Here is an 11,624-nt window from a genome sequence, read left to right on the forward strand (position 1 = left end):
CATCTTTAGGAGTTGGAATGAGGCGCCAAACCTTATTTCTTTCGAACTCATTAAGTTCGTCTTGCATAGCTTGAACCCAATCAGAATGATCAAGAGCAGTGTTTACTGTCTTAGGTTCAACTTTTGAGACGAAAGAGTTAAACATGCAGAACTCTACTTTTGAGAATAAAGAAGTTTGTTTTGCCTTCAGTTGAGATCGGGTCAAGAACTTTTCAGAGACATTACCCACAACCTGTGAAACAGGATGATCTCTAGTCCATTTGACAAGAGGAGGGTAATTTGGATCATAGGATGGATCCAATTCAACATTTACCATCTCTTCTAATTCAGATTGACTGTCATCGTCATAAAGCATATCGGCATTCTCCCCCTCGACTGATGAGCTTTTAGGTGTGTCTTGACTTTTCGGTGCTATAGGAGTTTCGGGTGCATTTGAGCTTTCGGGAGCTATAGTACCTTCGGGTGCAGTACAGCTTTCGGGTGCAGCTGGAGAAGAGTTCTCCCCCTCAACTTGTGAACTCGACAGTTTTGAAAAAGATGGATTCTCCCCCTCAACTGAAGCACCGTGCTGAGAAGGTTCATTTGGAACTGATTCTTCTTCACCCAGTCGTTTGGCAGCGTCATCGACGATTTGCTTCAGATGGTCAACTTCGTTGTCTGCTATATTGGCTTCTGAGAGAGTAGCCTTCTCTGGTTCATCGAATAACTCCACAAACTGCTCAAACAAATTTGCAATCGAGGCTATGACTTGGCCTGTTTGAGGGAAAATTTCTCTAACTGTTTCTACCGTGGCCTTCAGCTTCTTGACGTAGCAGTCGTCGAAAGTCACATAATACGTTTCTTCAATCTTCCTCGAACGCTTGTTTAAAACCCGGTATGCTTTTGAAGTAAGAGAGTATCCCAGAAAAATCCCTTCATCGGCTTTAACATCGAACTTGTTACGATGTTCTTTCGAATTGAAGATAAAGCATCGTGAGCCGAATACATGGAAGAATTTGACGTTTGGCTTCCTGTTGTTGATGATCTCATAAGGAGTAAGAGTGAAACGCTTATTGAGATAGGAACTGTTCTGCGTAAAACAAGCTGCAGCAATAGCATCAGCCCAGAAATATAGAGGTAGATAAGCGAAACTTAGCATGGTTCGGGCCGCGTCACACAAAGATCGGTTTCGTCTTTCGACAATCCCGTTTTGTTGAGGGGTGTAGGGGGCTGAGAAGTTGTGACTGGTTCCTTTTTCTGCTAAAAAGTCTTCAAATTCTTTATTCTTGAACTCCAACCCATTGTCGCTTCTGATGTTGCGAACGACTTTCCTCAGTTGCACTTCAACCTGCTTAATAAACATCTTTAGCTTGAGAGTTGCCTCAGATTTGTGCTTCAGAAAGAACACCCATGTAAAACGTGAAAAGTCATCAACAATAACAAGAATATACTTGCTACCGCCAATGCTTTCGATAGAAGATGGACCACACAAGTCAATGTGAATTAACTCAAGTGGTTCAACGACTTTAGTGTTTATGATGGATGGGTGACTTTGATGACTCTGCTTCCCCATTTCGCACGCAGCACACAAATGTTTTTGATCAAACTTGAGCAATGGAAGACCCCGTACATGACCTCCGGTGACAAGTTTGTTGATATCCTTGAAGTTGAGATGAGAGAGCCTTCGGTGCCACAGCCAGCTTTCGTTAGAATGTGCTTTGGATAATAGACAGATAGCTGGATTTCCTTTGATGGGTTTGAGATTGAGAGGAAACATTTCTCCTTTGCACTCCGATTTGAGAATTACTCTTTTTGTTTTCTTTTCTATTATTTCCGAACCCTCATCATCAAACGAAACTTTAAGACCGGTACCTCCAACAAGCTGAGATACACTGATGAGGTTATGCTGTAGTCCTTCAATGTATGCAACCTTTCTAATCGTGAACTCTCCATTTGTTATCATCCCATAACCTTTAATCGTGCCATATGAGTTGTTCCCGAACTTGACATTCCCGCCGTTTGGAAGAGATCGAAATTCCCTCAGCTTTTCCTTCCTTCCTGTCATGTGACGTGAGCAGCCACTGTCAATATAACATTCTTCGTCGAACTGCTCGTCACTGATAACCTGCAAAAATCAAGCAGATTTAGGAACCCAAAGTTTCTTGGGTCCACGTGAGCCTTTCACAGGAACAGGAATAGTAAGAGAAATGTCAACAAGATATGTTCTTTTTATTAAAGTTGTTTCATCTTTCTTCTTAATAGTGAAAACTTTAATTTTGTTGGGATTTGTTACAGTCGGTTTGGATTCAGGTTCAGGCGTTTGGGCCTTGGTATGCTTTTGATCATTCTTGACTGAGGAAACCTTCGATTTTCTTTTCAAATCTGTTGAAGATTTTGGATTTTGAGTTTGAACAGAATTGGATTTAGAATGGGGTTGAGAAGAATTAGAATGGGAGAATTTAGACTGAGAAGTTTTCTTGACTTGAGGTTCTAAGTGACCCTTTTGTTTTTGGTCATTAGTGGGACCGAACCTAGAACCCTGGTAGCTTTTGCTCTCGAACCGAACCTATGCTTTCGGTAGCTGATGTTCTCTGAATCGAACCTTTCCCTTCGGTTGTTATTCCTTTCAGAACCGAACCTGTCCTTTCTGTTGTTATTACTTTCTTGCGGCCTGACAGTACTTTTCTCTGATCTTGAGTTTTTGTCATGATAAGAGAAATGGGCGTTTTGAGATCGCCAAAACTGTTTTCGCTCTGAGAGATTCTTCTTGTATCTCAGATTCCTTTGCTGCTTCTGTTCCTTCACTTGCTTCGGCTGTCGGTGAATGTTGGCTTTTTGTTTTTGCTTCCTGTCAGCCGGTTCACTTTTAACAGATGATGTTTCGATTGTAGGAGTAACTTCTTCTACAGGAACTTCTTTTGCACCATTAGTACTTGGCACATCGAAGTTGTCAGGCTTGTTTAGAGGCTCTGGCACATATCTGCCTTTGGTTTTCCATGACGTTTGCTTTGACAGACCAACGGTTTCGTCAGCATTATCTTTAGGAGCGGACTAGAAAAAGTCATCACAACCATCTGCATTATCTTCGTTTACTATGGCGGTGAGTTCGGCTGTCTGATGTTCGGTTACTCCTGTGACCTTATACACCTGATTTGGTGTTGTTCTTACCTTTGATACACAACAACTTTTTCTTCAAGAATCAGGGACTTATTTTGGGACAAACGAGCAAACTCCACAGAATTTTCAGAAATAAGATTTTTGTGGTTTTCGAGTTCGCTCTTGACAAACTCAGAACAGTCGACTTCATTCTCTACAGAAATTTCACTCATATCATCATCCTCATTGAGCTCAGACGCGTTTTCAACATCAATTCTATTTTCTGAGCTCAAGTTGGCATTCAATAAGTCAAACTTTTGTATGGTTTCGGTCCTTAGTTTCAGTTTATCGTTTTCATCCAAAAGGTTTTTCAGCATGTCCTTATGGTCCTTGGACTTTATAAAAGATTCAATTTTGTCCAGACCATACATATAAGTCGGATTCACATCATCAGACGAAACTACACTTTCGCAATTATATGCTTCAGCATCGATTTCATCCTCCTTAAACTCAAGGAAGGGCAAAATCATGCGATGAATTTTCTGCCCTATTTCACAGTTAAGATGAAGTTGAGTGATGTTAGCATAAAGACGTTTAGCAATTAAACAAAAAACATTTCTCTGTTTCAGAAGTTTTAAATTGTCTCTTTGTAAATAAATGTTTTCGTCTTTGGATTTAATCAGCTCCGACTCCTTCAGCTCTATCCACATCCTCCGTTCCTCACTCTTGGATGACACCCTGCTTATTTGGTCAGTTAGGTTAGAATTGGTGACCCGTGTTTGAGTTAAACTACTATCTAGATTTGAGATTCTTGAATTTAAAATTTTTTTTCATACGAATTTTGTGGGACTTTGAATGAAACAAAAATGGATTGTACCTTCTTGATCAATTCATCAAGCTCATTGATCTGCACACTGAGAGGTTTTGCTGTGAAGCATAGGTCCTCTCGCTCCTTGGTGTCTTCATTCCCACCATCCGTATTGTATCCCCTCATTTGAGATACATCTGTCACCATCAAACACTTCCCACCGCTTTCTTCACCTCTTGCAACGTATGCCTTTCCATGAGATGGCTTCCTGACCTCATCATCCTCTAAGTCGGTTGACCAGACCTGCACGCCACCGAACTCATCATCCGCTGCCGAACCCTGCACAATTAAAGCATTCATCGAATGGTTAGTAGCAGCTTTCTTTCTCTTGATCTCTTCCAGCTTTTTCATCAACACAACCTCTTCATCCTTTTCCTCATCCTTCTCTGCCATTTGCTTTAGGACACAGTCTTTGGCATAGTGGTTCTTTCCTCCACAGTAGTAGCATTTCACACCAGAATCACCTTCAACTTTTGCCTCTTTCTTTGGTTCCTCTGTCTTCGGTTCCTCCCTAACCTTTTCAGAACTATAGCTTCCCTACCAATTTCGGTTCTTATTGGTGGGGAACCTTTTCTTAATGAACCTCTTTGGATTCGACACCATCATTGCATAGTCTTCAGAAGTAAGATCATAGTCTTCTAAGTTGAGATCTTCATCTTCTACCACACTTTTGCTTTTGGACAGGAGGGCCAAGGACCCTAAACAAGAGACCACATTTTTCTCTTGCAAAACAATATTTTCTTGGGATTTCAAAATCCCCACCAGCTTTGCCAACGAATAAGATTTAAATTGCTCATGAGCTTTAACAGTGGACACAACCGCTCTCCACTCGGATCTAAGGCCATTCAAAAAGGTTACTTTTTGTTCAATCAACTTCCTTTCTATATCGTGTTTGATCATCTTGCTAAGAAGATGATTGAAGCGATCGAACGTCTGAGTAACAGTTTCATCAGAATTCTGCTTAAATTCACCAAACTCAGACAAAAGCAAGGTCTGAATAGAATGCTCCAAATCCTCATCAGTGGAGTATAGCTCTCGCAGCCTATCCTAGATTTCTTTAGCAGTGTTGCATGAACTCTCTAGCCTGAATGTATCTGATTGCAGAGCGAATCGAATCAGTCTCAATGCTTTAATGTTGCATTGAAACTTTTCCTTTTCGTCTTGAGCAACATCCTTTACGTCCTTTAACAGATCATTATACTCTTTCTGGGTTTTAATGATTTTTGATGTTCCTGAATGAGCAAATGGTCCAGAAATGATTGCTTCCCAAATAAGGTATCCATTGTCTTCCGATCCGATGACATAATCTTCAAAGTGATGTGCCCAGACTTCGTAATCCTGGGTGTAAAGAATAGGAATCTTCGTCGTCGATCCAATGCTGTTAGAGATGTTGATAGGATTAGATTGTGACTCGTCCATGCTTGATCGTTTTAACCTGTTTGAAAGATCAGACTTGTAATATTTAATATTAGGGAAAAACAAATAAATGCTGAGTTATGTCAATAATGGAATGACGGCTCAATAAATATTAGTTAATGCGGAATAACCCTAATCGCAAAATCTTTCACATAAAAGATGTTTATGAATTACACAGCCTCCTGCTCTGATACCAATTGATGAGTTATGAATTAACTCTTTGATCGATTAGATCTTTGTAACAGGTAGGTGATGAACGTAAAACAGTAAACAAAACACAAGTATGAATCAAAATGTGTCGAATGATTAGATTACTCGATCCTCAGCAGAGCTCGACTAAGAACTTCCACTGTAGAGGATTCTAGGGTTACAAAATAAGAACGATGATATTGCTGAACAATACTTTTCTAATCAATACTAATCATCTCATTCTAGAATGCATGCAAGCATCTATTTATATTAAACCCTACAAAACTCACGGATGGACAGGCCCATACCGGAGATAAACATGGACTAGCTAACGAGCCCAATAGACGCAACACTATACTGACCCTAACATGTATATTAGGCAATTATATGTGTATATATATAGAATATATGTTTGATTCGTAATCTTAGTGATTAGGATTAGACCTTTACATAAATTAGTAAAGATCCCTTAATTAGTGGGATATTCGTTATTGTAATCGTATATAATCAACATTAGGGTGAAAACCTTATGTAGTCTTGGTGACCGTCATTGTGACCTTGTTCTCTTTGTGAGAACCCTTTTTGTTACTGAAAGCATCTTTGTGATTATTTGTGTTCTTTAGTTTTTCTGTTTAATCTTTACTTTGTTTCTTCTTTTCTATTCATACTTGAGTGTATCCGATCGATACAAACCTTCAAATGGTATTAGAGTGGGTTTAAGATACACTTAATTTATCATGTCAACCTCCCATAATCCCAAGTCGTCTACTCTCAACAAGATCCCTCATTTTGATGAACACAACTTTACAATGTGGAAATCAAAGGACATGGTTGTTCTTGAAACCATGGATTTTGATATGCTTAACATCGTATATAAAGGTCCACATGTTCCTATGTATCAACCTATCATTGACAATGCTCCTGTTGGTCCCTTCAAGCAAAAGCCAAATTACAGTTATGACGATGATGACAGGAGACTTATCATTCTTGATGTGAAAGCAAGGGCAACCTTAGGAAACTATCTTCCTTATCAACTATATCATCTTGTTCAAAACTGTGAGTTAGCTTAAGAGATGATGGAGATGCTAACGGTGGCTTATGAAGGCACTGTGGAAGTTCAAGCAACAACCATCAACAATCTCAACCAAAGATATTAGCATTTATTTGTTCAACAAGGTGAGACTCTAACTCAAACCTTTAACATTTTTAACTGTTTGGTGAATGATATGTGCAGGTTAGGGATTTTCAAGCATTCCTCTTAGTTGGTTTTAAAATTCTTGGATTCTCTTGGGAAAAGCTGGGAACATCACGCTAATGTTCTTAAGAACAGTGAAAAGATTAAACTCATGGATATCAACTCGTTGTTTGGAAATCAACGAAACTATGAAGAAACCAAATCTATTCGTAAAGACATCATGAATGAATCAAACAAATAGATGTTTGTAGCCTTGGTCTCTCGAAAAGAAGCAATGAATCTCATCAGCGACGCTGATGATTCTGATTAGGGTGAAGCAAGTAATGACGAAGTTACTGATGAACTATTTGCTAGTGTTGCACTTATTGTTAAATGCTATGAAGCATGTAGATCAAATGGAGTCCGAAGAGTTGAGTACAAGGAAGGTAGTTCAACGAGAAGGCTCAATTCAGAGAAAAGAAACTCAGGTAACTGTTTTAACTGTGGAAGGCCTAACCATTTTTCCAGGGATTGTGAAGAGAATAAAGAAGCTCAAAGCCCGGAGAATTATGAAGTCATGTACAAGAAGCTGCTAGCCCAAATGAAGAAGGAGAAAATCTATCTTCCAAAGGATTCATTGCAAAGCAAGAGGAATTTGAGGAATGGGTTAAAGAAAGGGAGACATCTGAAGACAAAGGGTTAAACGTTAAAGGTATTATAGATCTTATCAATGATGCCCCTAATGGTGGTCCCAACAGGTGTGACGCTGATACTCTTTAAGTTGTCAAAGAATCAAAGATGAAAAGATGGAATGTCTCTTCTACTCGTCAGGATCTAGAACATACTTGGTTTCTTGATAGTGGATGCTCTAGACACATGAATGGTCTCAAGTTCATCTTAAAAGATTTTGTAGAGAAAAATGGTCCTATTGTAGTTTTTGGGGATAGTAGTGAAGGATTAGTCAAGGGTTTTGGAACAATTAAGTGTATTTCTTGCAGCATTAGGGAGAAAGCAATTGGTAATGAAACATAGAGAGTGATCATCAACATTACAGAGAAAGCAATTGTTCAAAGTAGGAGCAATTGGGGTTGGCTATGCATCTTTTCTTCAACACAAATTGCTTTCTCCCTAATGTTGATGATCACGATGAATGCCATGAAGCATCCGACCGATGAGACCAGATAGAGAGAACTATGTTTAAACTTGTTTTTCTGGACACATACATCTTCCTTCTCTAATAGCCTATGTTGGTTGTAATGGGATGAAGTGAAGCTAGGTAGTGTGGTACGTCTAATTTCCAGAGACGTTGTCACTGCTACACTGATTACCATCTACGATCCAAAGCCCTCTTCAACAAGATAGTACTCATCATCACTTCAATCACAGATCTCAATGTATGGAACCTTCGATTCTTGTCTTGGTAACTCTCATAACTTGAAGGTTACAAAGATTGGATCCTATTTACTCGTGGGTTACAAAGACTAGTTCTTGTTCTTCTCTTGTTCTTGGTGAACATGAATCTTGGAGTCAATCTGCAATACCTCAACGATTAAGGGCATCTTCTCTCTTGGTTTGCTATGAATTATTTTTTATGTTGATATATTTGATCTTGCTTGTTTATCCTTTTATAGACAGTATAGATGGGCAGATATCTCGAAGAAAGGAAACTCATTTATGGTCTTTCAATTGAAAGATTTTGTGAATTGAGTCGTTATCTCATTTCTGAAAAATTTGCACAATTTTAGCTTTTAGAAAACTTCCTTGTTTGACTAAATCTTTTGTTTTATTCTCTTATTACCATTGCATTTTTCATTATTTTATTATCCTATACCATATTAAATGAATTGATGGCCAATTCTAAATTCTAGACTGAAACTTAAATTTATGATACGGAATATAAACCACTTCTTGTTGATAAGTTTACACTGTACGATTCATGCTGATTCCAACTCAGCATGATTAAAACATTCCATTCACTCCTTATACTCTTTTTGATAAAATTTAACGATTCACTGTGATAAACCACACACTGATAAAATTTGAAACTCTGCTTCGATGGTTAGTCTATGTACCGTAGGCTATCACATAGACCAATCCTTTGTTGCCCATAAATTCTTCTTAAAAGCTTTATGATTCAGCGTAATATAGCATACGCTGATGAGAACTTGAAAAATCTGTATTGATGGTTAGGCTATGTATCGTAGCTTATCACACACACCAATCCATTCTCGCCATACATTCTTCTTTACAATTTTATGATTCAACGTATGAAGCTAGATGCTGATGATAATTCGGAAAATCTGTGTCGTTGGGTATATCATGTCCCTTGATGTATCACACACATCTACCTATTCTTTCCCAACAAATATTCTATTAAAAAGTTAATGATTCATTGTATTTTCCATACACAGATAAAACTTTGACATTCTTTTCTGATGGGTACATTTCATACCGGAATGTATTACACGCATCATTTCATTCATGCCCTTTATTATTCTAATAAAAGAAGTTGATGATACAACATATAAAACCATACACTGATGAGACCTCGCAACACTATGCCAATGAATAATTGTCTAAACCCATACTATTTGGAGACATCACAATCTCACTTGATTGTTAGCTGCATTTTTTACCCGCTGATGAAGTAACTCTAATACGCTGATAGGATAATTATGATACACTGTCTTCTTTCGCTGATGATTATTGTCACTGATGCTATGTCTCACTGATACACAATTCACTTATCTCAATCCTAACTTTTGGATGATGATTAAAAGGTGTAACAATATCTTGGAATACGAGATTTTTACAGCGCCACCTTCTCCAATCATGATTATGTAAAAGGGAAGAAAAAGCATGGATAAATTTGGAATACTATCTCTCCTAGTTCACTTCTACAACTTATTCAAGTAGTCGAATATCTTTCAAGAAAATATCTCTCCAGCATCATCTTCCTCAATTCTTTATCATGTAGAAGGTTCTCTATGTGTTTACTCCTAATGCTAATGTAACCAAAGGCCCTCATGCTCCTGATTCTCACATTGTCATTCAAGCAAACAACATGACATTCTATGAAGTTATCACAACTCAGTACAAGAACTTAAGGATTTAAGACTTCGTCAACTACGTCAAAAGCTGCCCTTTTTGCTATGCATTATGTGATTTCCCACAGCCAATCTACCCTAAGCAGGTATATGTGTTCTACTATTCGTGCTCTGTCGATTCTAATGCTCAAACCATTACTGGAACCATTAGATACGATAAATCTAGGGTTGTTATCAATGCAACATCTTTTCGAACTGCTCTACGTCTTCCCCAATCTAAAAACTATTCCAAAACCCCTTTTGAAGATAGATTCAAGTCTATTTGTTCAAGATTAGGGAATAACTTTTCTATTCAGGGTACTACTTGTGACCCAACTAAATACACCCTCCGTCAATGCTATTGTGAAGGGGGGAAGTACTTATCAAGGGTGATTGGAAAATGTCTTAGACATAAGACTGGAAGCCTAGATCAGTTAAAACTATTTGAGCAATGAATCTTGTATGCTATGACCTGCAACAAAAGACTGGATTTTGCTCAAATCTTCTTCGATCAACTTGTTGAGTGTATCATTGGGAGCAAGAAGGCAACATATGTTCCTTATCCTTGTTGTCTTGCACTTATTTTGGTTCACAATGGAGAGGGTTATAATGCCAATCATGGAGTCGTTATAAAAATTCTAGTTATTGCATCAAAAATCATCAATTTTGGTTCCTATGATGGAGATATGCATCTTACCCAGAGTATGGAGAATTGGATTGCAAATCCCTATGTTGTTGAAACCTATGAATCTAAAGAAGTGGATGATGAAGGAAATAATGAAGATGATACTAGTGACATTGATGATGAAGAAGATGTTGATGATGAAGAAGACGTTGATGATGAAGAAGAAGAATTAGATGTTGATATATGAGAAACCTCTATTCAGGGAATGACTAATTCTCCTCTAAGATTGAACCATCATATTCGCTTCTCTACGACTTCAACTTCATCAACAACTCCTTCAGCAGAAGATATAGTACAACACGGATAATCCTCACACATCACCATCTGACACACCTCCTAACTCTCCAGGTGATGATCAGCCTCTTCCTCCTAGGAATAATCCTCACACATCACCATCTGACACTAATCATCCACCTTCACCTTCGCCCAAAAATAACCCTCCTCCACCTCCAACAAATCCTCCTCCTCGCACTCCCTCACCACCCCATAATATTCCTCCCCAAAATAGTGATGCCAAAATGGGGGAGAATAGTCAAGAACTTGTGATTTCGACTGTAAATCCTTTACAGCCTGTGACAACCGTCAATTTCGGTCAAACAAAGTCAACAAAAGTCAACCAGGTCAACTCAACTTGTATTGGACGTTTAAGTGAATTGTGATATTCCCTAATGCATCCAATGTACGATTGACAAATTATAATACAAAGTATCTCTCTTATTGGAAAATATCTGAATATAAGCCCTAAATAAGGTTAGTATTGTAACAATTCGGTAATTCAATTCTATTTATTTTAGTATAAGTAATATTCATAACCCAATGTAGTGGAGTCCATAAACCATATGCTACATGGAAAATTCATAACATAGGCTACAAATACAATTTTTTTGGTAAAGTCGTCACCAAATGCGACAAATTCTATATCTGACCTAAAACACCCAACTTTTAATGGAAAGAATCTTGGAATCAACCTAATTTTCGTGTAACGTATTATTATTTTTGATAATAATGATTTTATTAACAATTTGAATTTTTATAATTCAAATTAAATATTTATACATCATTTATATCATATGTTCTTTATAAAAATACTACACTTTTTATAAAAATGTCAAGATTTTTATAAAATAAAAG

Source organism: Lactuca serriola, chromosome 5 (genome assembly GCF_051521515.1).
Source record: "Lactuca serriola cultivar US96UC23 chromosome 5, Lser_US96UC23_V15, whole genome shotgun sequence".
In the NCBI taxonomy this organism is placed as follows: Eukaryota; Viridiplantae; Streptophyta; class Magnoliopsida; order Asterales; family Asteraceae; genus Lactuca; species Lactuca serriola.